Genomic DNA, 13,542 nt, shown 5'->3' on the forward strand with positions numbered 1-13,542 from the left:
GGCAAATCACTTAATCCTCAGCCACAGTTCCATCTACAATATGGAAATTAGTAATAATACCAATTTTATAGGATTCTTGAGAGGACCAAATGAGATAAGATATGTAAACTACTTTGCAAACATTAATAATATTTTATTTTTCCCTAATTACATGTAAAAACAATTTTTATCATTCTTTTTATTTGTTTGTTTTGAGTTCCAAATTCTATTCCTCCATCCTTCCCCCTCCCTGAGACAGCTATCTGATATAGGTTATTCATGTGTAATCACATAAAACATTTCCATATTAGTCATTTTGGACTGTGAAAATATTAAGCACTGTGTAATTGCTAGGTTATCATTATCATTAATTATTATTATTATTAATTATTCTTTGTTATCAGACTTCCAAAATGTTCTACAATACAAAAAAAGGTTACAAATCTCTGGTAAGGTCACTCTTCATTCTAAATCCCACAATTCTCCTCGTACTTTGGTATGCCTCAGAAGTCTTTTAATGATTACTTACACTTCACAAGGGTCCAAGATTTCTTCAGTATAGTTATTTCCTCTACTAATACACATCATGATCCTCCATTTATCAGCAGGCTTCTATGGTTAGTCAGAGTCAGTAGCATTCTCCCTGTGTAGGCCAGCTCTCTGGAATTAGACCTTGCTGCATTTAGCTACTCTGGTCCTTAGTCAGGAGATGCATTGTCCCTCACTAGGTCTGTACTGGAATCTTTTTCAGTATGGTTGGTCCAGCCTGGGCTTGTATCCAATCATCATCCCCACCATTGCTGCCCAGTAGAAAATAAGCTCTTTGGGGTAGGCACTGTTGTTCTTTTTTTCTTTGTATCCCTGGCACCTACCATAGATCCTGGCATATAATAGGTGCTTAATAAATGTTTTTAATAAAATATTTTTTTCAATATATTCATTAGCATAGAAGTACTTTATTTGTTTTTCAGTAATTTCAGTTATGTCTGATTCTTCATGAACCTATTTGGGGTTTTCATGGCAAAGGTACTTGAGTGGATTGCCATTTCCTCTCCCAATTCATTTTACAAATGAGGACACTGAGGCAAACAGGATTAAGTGACTTGCACAGGGTCACACAGCTAGTAAGTGTTGGAGCCCAGATTCAAACTCAGAAAGATGAGTCTTCCTTGACTCCAGGACCAGCATTGTGCAACCCAGCTGCTCAGTAAGTACTTTATTAGAAATCAGTTTCAGTATGTCTCAAAAGAAAAGGTTTCGCGCCAATTTAGTGTCGATAGAAAACCACAATAGTTCTTCCAGTCACATATAGGAAAACAAGTCATTTTGCTTCTGGATTTTTTTTTTTATTTTGCTGAGGCAATTGGGGTTAAGTGACTTGCCCAGGGTCACACAGCTAGTAAGTGTCAAGTGCCTGAGGCTGGATTTGAACTCAGGTCCTCCTGAATCCAGGTCCGGTTCTCTATCCATTGCACCACCTAGCTGCCCCCACTTTTGTTCTTTTAACAACAGGGATGACTCTTCCTGTGGGGATAAGAGAGGACCTAGCCAGGAAGAGAGAGTGTTATAGTAGAAAGAGACTGAGACTTTTGGCTCTACCACTTGTGACCTCATGATCATTTAACTTTTTTTTGTTTCATTACAAGTCAGAAATTTCTTGCCTTCAAGAAGTTTACTTTCTCTTGACAGAAGACATCATATAACAGGAAGCTGGAAAGGGGGTGGGAGAAAGCAGCATTATGTGAGTGAGGAGTGGGGAGGTGGCCTGATTCTGGGCAAGATAATCCAAAATCTAGGCTTTGGGGGCTGGGTCAATAATTGCATGATGGGGAAAGGGAGGTAGCCATGATGATGGCCACCCTAAAGGCAACTTGGAGTGGTCTAAATCTCTAAATCTATGATCCTATGAACCCCAATATCTTAATTCCAAATCTAACCTTCTCTCAACTATATCACACTGTTCCCTGTACCAATCACCCTCTTTCCCACCCATTTTCCCAAATTCCCTTAGCTATCCTTTGTTGTTCAGACTCCAATCTAAAGCATAAAAATGACAATTATAAGTCAAATATAACAACACAATAAGTCCTTAAGATATTCATGAATTTAGCTAGTGAAAAGGAAAGGACTCATAGAGACTAATTTATATGCCTGTCAATTCAATTTAGTCTTTGACACATTTTTTTTTTCCTCTGGAGTAGTTGCTTCCATTTTTTTTAGAATCTTATATATGTAGCAGCTCTTAGAATGTGGGGAGAGGAAGAAAATACCTATCTCCCTTTCACTTTTCAGAGGAGGAAATGGAAGCCCAGAGAGAAGAAATTACTTTCCCAGAGTAATAGAAATTCCAAAGAGTAGAGCTAGGATTTGAACCCAAGTCTCTCAACTCCTGACCTAGAGCTCTGGGCATCATATCACTGTTTGAAAGATCATCTTTAGCAGTTTATAAATAAATTAGTATAGGCCTAACAGGAGTGGTTGGGAAATGTTTGAGAAAGAAGTCAATCTATGAAAAGACAAAATGCTGGGAATGAGGGATCCCAGGCCCCATCTCAAAGTTCAAACTATGCACTCTGAAAATGGAATTTTGCCAACAGACCAAAAACAATCACAGCAAAAATGACAAGCAGCAATTTTGACAAGCATAGAATTTTAATTTTGCTAAAGTTCTCCCTCCCCCCAGGTCTTGTCATGGGGTGAAAATGACCTTGAGTCCTGAAAGGTTATGGAACTCAAGCCCCAGCAGATCCTCCCAAGTGGTAAAGGCATAGTGACTGAAGCCATGTGTCATCTGAGTGGAAAGAGAACTTTCTGTGGAATCAGAGGGTCTGGCCTCAAATTATGCCTCTGACACTTATTAAGTGAGAAACTTTGGGTAAGCTACTTAAGCCACCTGGGTCTCAGTTTTCTCCTTCATAAAATTTGCTGGCTAGACAACATATTCTCTGAAGACCCTTCCAGCTCTAGATTTATAATCTTAGAATTTCATAAGGATCAGTTTAATGCAGAGGGAGTCTTCCCTACAATGCTGACCATTAGAGGGTAAACTTCTTGGCCACAGCAATTCATGGAATCTTCTAGGAGGATGAGGAATGATGTGGAATGATTGAAGTTTTCCTAGAGAGAAGCACCCATATCTTTGTAGCACTGGAGCCTTGATTTACTAAAGAATCAATGGGAATGTTGAGAGGATAAGTGGCCAAAAAAAGGGCAGGTCTTTGAGTCAGAAAGACTGAGGTTCCAATCCCAGCTCATATACGTACTAGCTGTGAGACCTTGGAATAATCTACCCGTTCTTTTTGGGGGGGGGGAGACAATTGGGGTTAAGTGACTTGCCCAGGGTCACACAGCTAGTAAGTGGTAAGTGTCTGAGGCCGGATTTGAACTCAGGTCCTCCTGAATCCAGGGCCGGTACTCTATCCACTGTGCCACCTAGCTGCCCCAATCCACCCATTCTTAATTTCAGTTTCTTCATCTGTAGAATAGGGACAATCATACTGTTTGAAAAAATGTTGGCCTTATGGGGCTACTGAGAAGGGTGAGTGAAATAACTAATGTAAAATGGTTTGAAAACCTTAAAGAAATATATAAAGGGCAGCTACTCTAATATTACCTAGCATTTACATAGTGTTTTCCATATTTTATCTTGTTTAATCCTCACAATAACCCTCTGAGGTAGATGCTATTTTTATCCCCATTTTGCCAATGAGGAAACTAAGACTAATGAAAGTTAAATGATCTACCTGGTGTCACACAGCTAACACATGTCTGAGGTAAGTTTTGAACTCAGATCCTTCTTTATTCCAAATCCAAAACTCTATTCATCATATCAATTAGATCCCCACTTTTTAGAGTGGCATTTCAAGCAGATTCTCTAGTCATTTCTCTGAGCTTCATAGACTAGCCTGATCTGTGAAAATGATCCATCTCTGGTACCAGACTGAACAATGGCAAAAAAAAAAAAAGCAATTCTAATGGTATGTGGACCTAAGAGAGTTATAACCCCACCAGTTACATTTTAATGTAACTTCCTTTAATGTAATGTTCATTGCCCAGGAGGTCTTCTGTCACACCTGTAGCATTGCTTCACCCCTGGCAGCCAAGAAAAGTTCCCAGAGGATTTCAGGAGAAACAAAAACTATGTCCAGTTCTCCCGATGCATTTGGTCATGACTGTAGGTCAGCCACCTCAACAGGGGGATATCTGGGATTGAATTAGAGGGAACATGTTTGACACAGGGAAGATGGCTAGGCTCCAGACTATATGAACTCATGGTCAGTTTAATTGTATTACTTTGATTATACAATTCTCTGGAAAATGAAATTATCTTGAGGTGCTGTGAAAAGGAAGTTATATTGGTCAAGGGCAAATAAATAGTGTGTTCCTAGAATCATAGTGAAGTAAGAGTCATAGAGAACATCAGAGTTTGAAGGGATTTTAGAACCCAGAAAATATAATGTGAAAGCTGGAAGGAATCTCAGAGACCATCTAGTCCAAGGGTTCTTAAGCTTTTTTGTATCAGGGACCCCTTTGATTATCTAAGTGTTGCAATGAATAGAACACTGGGCCTGGAATCAGGAAGAGATAAACTCAGAGTTCTCCTCAGACATTTACTATCTTATTAAATATGACTTCTCTCCTTTTCCCCTCTTCTGGTAAAATCTATGGACCCTTTTGCAGAATAATGTTTGTAAATGTATAAAGTAAAATATATAGGACTGCCAAAGGGGGCAGCTAGGTGGCACAGTGGATAAAGTACCGGCCTTGGATTCAGGAAGACCTGGGTTCAAATTCGACCTCAGACCCTTGAGAGTCACTAACTGTGTGACCCTGGGCAAGTAACTTAAGCCTCATTGCCCTGAAAAAAAATTATTTTAAAGGATTACCAAAAAACCCCAATCTTAATGAAAATTACAATTTGCAAAATTATAAAAATTTAATAAAATTACATTAAAAAAGAAAATTACAAAACCAAGTGTAATAAAAATTAAAGCAACTGTAATGAAATGTTATTAAATTTAGAAAAAAAAGTTGAGGGACACCAGGTTAAAAATCTCTGATTCTAATCCAAATCGCTTTCACTTTTCTAGAGGAAGAAACTAAGTTCCAAAGAGGTCTTAAAGTTCTCCTCCAAGGTCTCATCATGGGATGGAGGCGACCTTAGGTCCACCAGAGCTATATCAGTAGAACAAGAGCCCAGGTGATAAAGGCTCCAAACCTGGGCCACCAAGAAAGTCCTGACTAAAAATTCTTCATCTGCTGCAAGTTCCCTGAACGATAAATTAATTGAACTAGTATGGTTTATGAAATTTGGACGTAAGTTTCCACTTCTGGAAAACAGAGAGTTGGACAAGAATTAGGGGTTTTAGCCTGATGTCCATGAACTTTTTGTAAAAAGCATTTTATCAGTAAAACCATTCACAAAACACATTCAGGCACCCCAGCAAACAAATTCAAGACTGCTGTTAGTGAGGCCATTGCTGAAAGGTATTGAGCAATGACAGTGGGTAATGAATGACCAGGAGTTAGTTTCCTATTTTAACTAATTATTTTTGCAACCTGGATTCTGTTTTTTTCCTATGCTGTTGAAGGACCGTGAGTGATGTCAGCACCCTCTAAATTTAGTGCCTAGAGGCAGAGCCTCACTGCCCTACTCCTGTTATGTTCAATAAAAGGAGACCTGTCTGAGTAGTGGGTACAATCCCATAGTTTCTTATACTAGAGAAAGTCTATTTAGGGAGACAAGATTTCTAGCCTACATTTTTCAATATTCCCATGAAAATTTAACTTGAAATGGCTAAGTGACAGAAGTGCAAAATGTAGAGGCTTAATAATAACCCTAATAAAAGTATAATGAACCTTAATAGCAACAGCCAGCAGTATTCCCTCTAAGTTGTGAGCCAACAGAAATACTGTGCACGGCAAATTAGCAAGGCTGAGCACACATAAATAATTTACTCTTTCAATCAGATAAAATAAAGTCAATCTGCTACCCCACCTCCACTAATATCATAGCATGGAGGTGACCCTATGTTCTTGAATGTATTGCCAGTGGAGTATAATATCTTGCATGCTGAAAAAGTTTTGAATGTGGGCTCAGCAAAGAACAAATAGCCTAGATAAATGCAGAAAGGCTCATTTCCAGAAGCTGGACAGCTCCTGAAGCTTTCTGTACAGTCTAGATGGCCCATAACCTAAGGAAACAGAAGCTGGACAGCTCCTGAAACTGTCTATTTCAGTCTGGGTGGACCAGATTACTTGGACACTGGGATAGAGAATGGGCTGGAGAGGGGATGACTTGGAAATGTTCATAGAAATAGTAGAGAATACAGGCTGGTAGAATTGTTTTTATAATATATTAAACATATGTCTATATATATATAACATGTTAATTACATGTTTTATTATATGAAGTACAGTTTCTGTACTTTAAGAAAGAAGAAATTACAATAATCTAAGCAAAAAAGGGAGCTGGAAGGCCTGAATTAAAGTGATTGTAGATGGAATGAAGAGGGAGTCCAAATGTGGGAAATACTGTGGAGATGAAATCTAAAGGACTCAGAAACTGTAAATATTCAGGGTGAGGGACAGGAAAGAATAAAAACAACACCAAGATCATGGCCTAGGGTGACAGGGACATATTACCAAACATAACAGAGTTTGGAGAAGGGTGCAGGTTTATGGGAAAAGACAGTGGATTGAGTTTTAGACATGTTGCATTTGAGGTGTCAGAAGGTCATCTAGATGTAGGCATACAATGGAGAGAAATAGAGAACTGGTTTCAGGAAGAGGGTGGGAATGGAGCTACAGTGGCCTAAGTAAGTCAATCAGGTAACTGCAATAAATTTGGCATTAATATGGGAGTCGCTAAGGTCAAACCAGCCCAGATACAATAAACATAGGAGGTCAAAGCTCTCATGCTGACCAGAGTAGGTATGGGCCTGTGGGAAATGACCCCTGTTCTTCCAACCTAAGAAAGATAGGGAGACCCAGGCTGCAGAAAGGGGGCAAAAAGATTTCTGAGTTTTAAGTAAAAGGATCCAAGTTAAATTTGCAAGCAGAACATAGAATGTCAGAGACATGAAAGGGAGACCTCGGGTCTTAGTTTCCTTATGTGTAAAGTGAAGGGATTAGACCATAAAGCTCTGTGGGGTTTTTACCAACTTCGATGTTCTGTGGCCAAAGGTCTCCTTTAGCACAGACATTCTGTGCCTCTCTGATTCTCTACTAAAAGGGTCCCCAATGTGTGATGAAGAGGGATAAGACATCAAGGCAGGGATTTGTGGGGAAGGTTTTATCTGAATTTACAATTCTCCTAGCAGTCTTCCTGCTGGCTACCAACTGAGTGTGCTCAAGGCATCTCTAATGCTTTCTAGGATTCACAGGATCATAGACCTAAAGCTGAAAGGCCATTTAATACAATCCCCTCTTTTTACAGATGAGGAAACTGGGACCCAGGAAGAGGCTTGTCCAAGTTCTGAATGGTAGCAAATGCCAGAGGTTGGATTTGAACCAAAGTCCTCTGACTCCAGACCCAGTGAGCTTTCCCTTGTGCCACGCTCCCTCCTCTTTGGATTCCTATCTTTAATCTAGAGGTATGAATTAATTCCCTTCAATTCATAATTTAACGGTGGCTTTAGCCCATATTTGTACTTGGTTCTCCAATGTTGCTTTCCTTCAGATTTCAACAGAGCCAGTGAGAGTCCATATACAAACACAAATACGCCCATGTTCTTTATTGTTCTAAAAATCTCCCACAAGAGCCTGTACTTTTTTGAGACTTTTGGCACCTAAAGAGATGATAACTCAGTAGAAAAGCAACTTCTAACTGAAGTAGAAATTATTTTAGATAGGTGAGAATTCTAGCACAGGTATAAGAAATATTTACAGAAAACTACAAAACAGAATAACATTATGAAGGCATTAGAGAGACCCAAAGCAGAAAGCAATGTAAACTTGGAGGAGGATTTTGGGTGACATTGCTCTCTCCTGGTTCTCCTACATGTTTATCTATTCCTTCTCAGTCTGAATGTATGGAGTGAGTAACTCAGGGCTTAGAGTGGCTATCCCAATCACATACTCTCAGTGCTGAGTGGACCATTGTGTGTGTATGGGGAGGTGGCATAGTGAATAGACTGATGAACTTGGAATCAGGAAGATCTGAGTTCAAATTCTGCCTCAGACACTTAGTTGCTAGGTGACTCTGGGCAAATCACATCATTTTACTCAGCCTCAGCTACCTCATCTATTCAATGGGGATAATAATAGGGCCATTCTGAGGTTATTGTGAGTATCAAATGAAAACATATAACTTACTTTGCAAATCTTAAAGTACCATATAAACAATAGTGATGATGATGGTGGTGGTGGTGGAGGTGGTAATGGTGGTGCTGGTGGTGGTAAGAGGAAAAGAAGTGATATAGACTAAACTCTGCGAAGAGCAAGAGTTTCTAAACTTGGTACCTCACCATCCTCAAAGTCAAGCCCCCATCCAGTTTATCCTAGCAAAGATCACAGTAGATGCAAATTAAATATTTCTTGAAATTAATTCAGTCCTTGATACTTTGCACAATTCTCTGAACACAACAGGTCCTTGGTCAATGTTAATTGGATGTTGTGTACAGAGATAAGGGCATTTTATATTTGGAGTTATCAGACTAGGCTTCCCTTCTTTTTTTTTTCCAGGGCAATGGGGGTTAAGTGACTTGCCCAGGGTCACACAGCTAGTAAGTGTCAAGTGTCTGAGGCCGGATTTGAACTCAGGTACTCCTGAATCCAGGGCCGGTGCTCTATCCACTGTGCCACCTACCTGCCCCTAGGCTTTCCTTCTTAATACCTATATGTGACCTTGGATGAATCATATAACCTTTAGTTTCCTCATCTCTAAAATGAGGGTGTTGAACTAGATAACCTTAAAGTTCCTTCCAGCTCTAAATTCCCTGACTAAATAGATTTCAATGCCCACTATGCCCACAATTATGTGCTGCACATCATAGACATTTTAAAGGTATTTATTGAATTGAATGAAACAAAGCATACATACCATATGTTGACAATAACTCACTTTTAAACTGCAGCCCTGGACTAGAGTAAGCTCCCCCCATATCTCATTTCATTTTACTGCCTGTCCCTTGTGATCCTTTTGTACTTAACTAGTTTGTGTGTTTGTGGAAGGGGCAGGGGGAGCTCTTTTCCTAGACCCTATTGTGCTGAGCTACATGCTAAGGAAAAAATGCTAAGCTCCCTGAAAAGCAGGATTTATAGTGGAAATACCCCAGAGTTTAGACTCAAGAGGCACTGGGAACATCACTACTATAAAATATGGAGCTACAGCCTTCCATTAAAGCAGAGGCTGCAGGCATGCCAAAGGAGAGTTGGCTTTCCTCATTCTTTACACACTGAGCTCCTATAAAGCAAACTTGTTTCTAAGCTCTCTGAGTGCTTTAAAGGTGAGGTCTAAGCTGAGAAAGAATGAAAATAGAAGGAAGAACAAGCCTCCTTTCTGTGATTCCACAGGCTATCCAAAACTTCTGTCACTGACTACTTTATTGTGGAGAGTCAGTCAGTGGGGCTGGCCTTTAGGTTCCAATATAGACTCTGGGCCTGTTGCCTGAGGTTCCTTACTTGCAGCAGTTCTATGATAGACAAGTGTTACACGAATACTGACAAGCATGGAAGATGGCAAATGTATCTATAATTAAAGTCAAGTCTCTCGACTCTCCTAGTCACAGGCTTGAGCTGGTTGCGGTTCATCAGGAAACTCATTTACAATACCTATTAGAACCACTGGCTCATAGAATATTAGAATTAAGGCATGGAATGTCAGAAAGGGAGGCAGAGCAATACAGTGAGAAAAACACTGAATTTGGAGTCAGAGGACCTGGGTCTGAAGTCTCTTCTAGTACTGCCTATGTGACCCTTCCCTCTCTGGACCTCAGTTTCTTCTTTTGTAAAATGAAAGGGTTGAGCTAGATGATTTCTAAGGTACTTCCATCTTTAAACCCATGGCATTATGATATTTGGAAGGAACCCTGGACTATAGGACATAGAACATCAGAACCGAAACTCCCCGCTCTAGAAACATAAGTGTTCATAGACATGTATGTATGTATGATCGTCCTTAGGATATAGGCTATCATGGATGAAGGGACATTAAAAGATATAATGTAAAAAAAGAGAGATGTAATGTCAGAGTAAACAAAGACTTTAGAAGAAAGAACAAGAAATACCAATACTGGAAAGAACCTTAGTAATCCTATCATCCAATCATCTCCTTTTATATAAATGATAGAATTAAATCCCAGTAAGAAAAAAAAATCACTTGCCCAACATCACAAAACTAGTAGAAGGTAGGCTAGAACTCAGTTTCTTTTTTTTTTTTTTTTTTTTGCTACTAGTCTACTTCTCTCCCCCCTCCCACACCACCGTAATAATCAGAACAGGACCCTTCAGATACTTCCACAGGACTATGACATCCAGGGGTATGGATGTCATTTCATCCCCATGTCTTCTCCCAAAGATCACTTTCTGCACAATTCACAGTGTTCTGAACTCACTCCTCTTCTGGGGGTTTTCTTCTTCCCAGTCATCTTCAGAGTTCAAACTTGTGTCTTGGGGGAATGACTGACACTTTCTCCTAGAAGAATTGTACCTTTAGTTAGACTTCACTCTGTGCTGTTGCTTTCCCTCTATGACACCATTACCACCACCCCCACAAAGCAATATATAGCAATAACAAGATCTAGGAGGCAATAATAGAAAGAGAAGACACACTCAAAATAACTAAAAAATGAATAAAATATCTTAAAGTCAGCCTACCAAGGCACATTTGAGCAGTATATAGATATAATTACAAAATTCTCCTTAAAGAAATAAGATACTCAGTGCTTGTTATACCAATATAATTTGAATGTTGATGTTACCTAAATTAATTTATAGATGTAATGCCATACTAATCGAACTACCAATGTTATAATTAAGGTAGACAAAATAAAAATAACTACATTTATATGCAGAAACAAAAGACCTAGAAACTCAAAGGAAATGAATGAAAATAAATAGAAATGAAAGGTAAATAACACTTCCAGACTTCAAATTATACTAAAAGGTAGTAATCATCAAAATTGCTTGGTACTGATTTTTAAAAATAAAAAAAGTGTATCAGTGGGATTGATTCTATGAGGTAGAATCAGAAACAATGAAACTTAGTTCAGAAAACATAAGAACATAAATTATTTGGGAAAAAGTCTCTTTCATAAGAATTGTTAAGAAAACTGAAAAGCAGTATGGTAGAAATTAGGTTTAGACCAACATCTTATTCCACGTATAACAATAAACTCAAAATGCACATGAGACCTGAATGTTAAAGTCACTGGAAAAAATAGAAAAGAACCAGATCAGGGTCCTTTCACAACTAGAGCAAAGGGGAGAGTTTTTAATCACAAAAGAGTTAAAGGTAAATGCAAAAGAGAACATAGTTCATTTTAATTGAGAAAAATTGAATAGTTTTTGTACTATCAGTTGTATTCCCACTTAACTAATCTCATTTCAGAACAAACAATGGATGAGAATGTAGAATATAGGACGAGGAAAGCAAAGAAACCATGCTTAATATGATTGTCCTGTTGTTTGGGTGATTATAAAAATTCAAATCAGATAATAGAGTTCAAGAGAAATTAATGGAGGATCCTTGAATGCCATAGATTTGTCATTTTTCATATAAATAATGGTTCTATGGGAGAAACCTATATTGAAGTCCTCCTCTGATCTTTTATCAAGGTAGATAGGTGACAGTGGGTTCTCAATGGCTATGTGGGCAAAAGACAAGCTTTGTTGGATCTTACCAAGCAAAAAAATTTCTAATGTATAACAATAATAGGTTATGTGCTTGTACTTTGAGGACCAGACTAGCTAAGGCCAAAGAGCTTCAGGATCTGGAGGATGGGAAAGAAGGACCATGAGATTTATTATTATCATTTGTTTTTGCCTTAGCAACTTCTGGAGACCATCTACTTAGAAATGTGTCTATTAGTGGGTAAGGGGTGGTATATTTTTCATTGGTAGAGAAAGCACTTACACTAATGAAATCATAGATCCTTTGAGATTTGAAATGCATGGGAGAAAAAAGGTAGGAGTTAACAGGTGATCAATGTATTATAAATGAAAGCATTATGGGACAGTCACCATGGTCGATATTTATAATATATGAGTTTGTTATACAGCTTGCTAGGGAATTGAGGCTATTCAGGAAAGCTAGCAGAAAATACTCACTGATGGGAAAGGATAACAATATTACTATGGAGGCAATTAATAGAATCAGTCAGGAGAGAAGTGGGTTTTTTTTTTAGATTCAAAGTTACTCTTAGTAGTTCCCCAAAAATGATGTGTAAAAGAATCAAAGAATCTCATTAGAAAGGGGAAAGGGTTTAAAAAAACAGTATTGAGGAAATAACCTTTATTTCTATTTATTTTCTAAGTAATGTCATTGTAAACATTTCTAAAAAAATTTCTTATTTGTGTGCCCTATAATATATACATGGTTGTGAATGTGTATATACATACATATATATACCTGTCTCTGTGTGTGCATATATATATACATATATATGTGTGTGTCTCTGTGTGTATATATGTGCAGTTATATATGGTTTTATATGTTATATGCAGTTATACATGTGGATATATACCATATATATGTTATATATAGCACAAACAACTATATATAAACTTATATAACTGTATCTTATATAATCATGTATTATATAACTATATACTCTCTATACAACATATACTATATATAAATCATATACAGCATATGTTATACAGAGAGTATATAGTAATATACAAGCATGAATATCTTTTAAATAAAAATCCTATGAGAATTAAAATGATGAAGTAGACAGCATAATATATTAGATAGTGAGATGGCCACAAAATGAGGAAGACCTGAGTTCAAGTCTTACTTCTGGCTCTGTCATTCTGGGCAAGTCACTTAAATTCTCAATGCCCCAAGTGACTTCAACTCTTTAAGTTGTAGAAAAGTTGCTGATCTGAATTGAATAAAGTTCCTCATGGGGATTACCCTATACTGATAAAGAAATATAAGTGCAGTTTAAGAACAATGACAACAACCTAAAATAGAAAGAAAAGAATTAAATAAGATCAGATGGACTCACCCTTAAAGATTCATAGACTTTATTCAGAAAAGACCTCCAAAGTCACCTAGACAAAACCATGGTGGAACAGGAATAATTCCCTCCACATCATCTTTATGAGTGATTATACAGTCTTTACTTGAAGACCCTTACCAACAGAGAACTCATGATCTTGTGAGGCAGATCGCTTCTGAAAATTTGCCTTCTGCAATGTCTTTCCCTCTTTCTGCTCCACCCCAATCACCCTACCAAGGAGTCAAGTATCTCAAGTTTAATCTTTCTTCCCTCCTACAGACTTTCAAACACTTGAAGATGGTGATCTAACACTTCTATTCTCTAGGCCTTCTTAAAACATACTCTACGATTTCCTCACTGCTCTGGTCTCCCAGATTTGTACATGTTCCAGTTT

At 38.0% G+C, this 13,542-nt stretch overlaps 1 protein-coding gene across 1 annotated transcript in view; it reads left to right on the forward strand.

Annotated features, from left to right (window-relative positions):
- Nucleotides 1–13,542, forward strand: part of JAKMIP2 (janus kinase and microtubule interacting protein 2) — a 240,955-nt gene that overhangs the window by 97,289 nt on the left and 130,124 nt on the right. The window contains 1 exon segment of the mRNA XM_043987296.1: nucleotides 7,418–7,574. The gene's annotated coding sequence lies outside the window, so the exon portion shown is untranslated.

This window comes from Dromiciops gliroides, chromosome 2 (assembly GCF_019393635.1).
Source record: "Dromiciops gliroides isolate mDroGli1 chromosome 2, mDroGli1.pri, whole genome shotgun sequence".
NCBI classification, from domain to species: domain Eukaryota; kingdom Metazoa; phylum Chordata; class Mammalia; order Microbiotheria; family Microbiotheriidae; genus Dromiciops; species Dromiciops gliroides.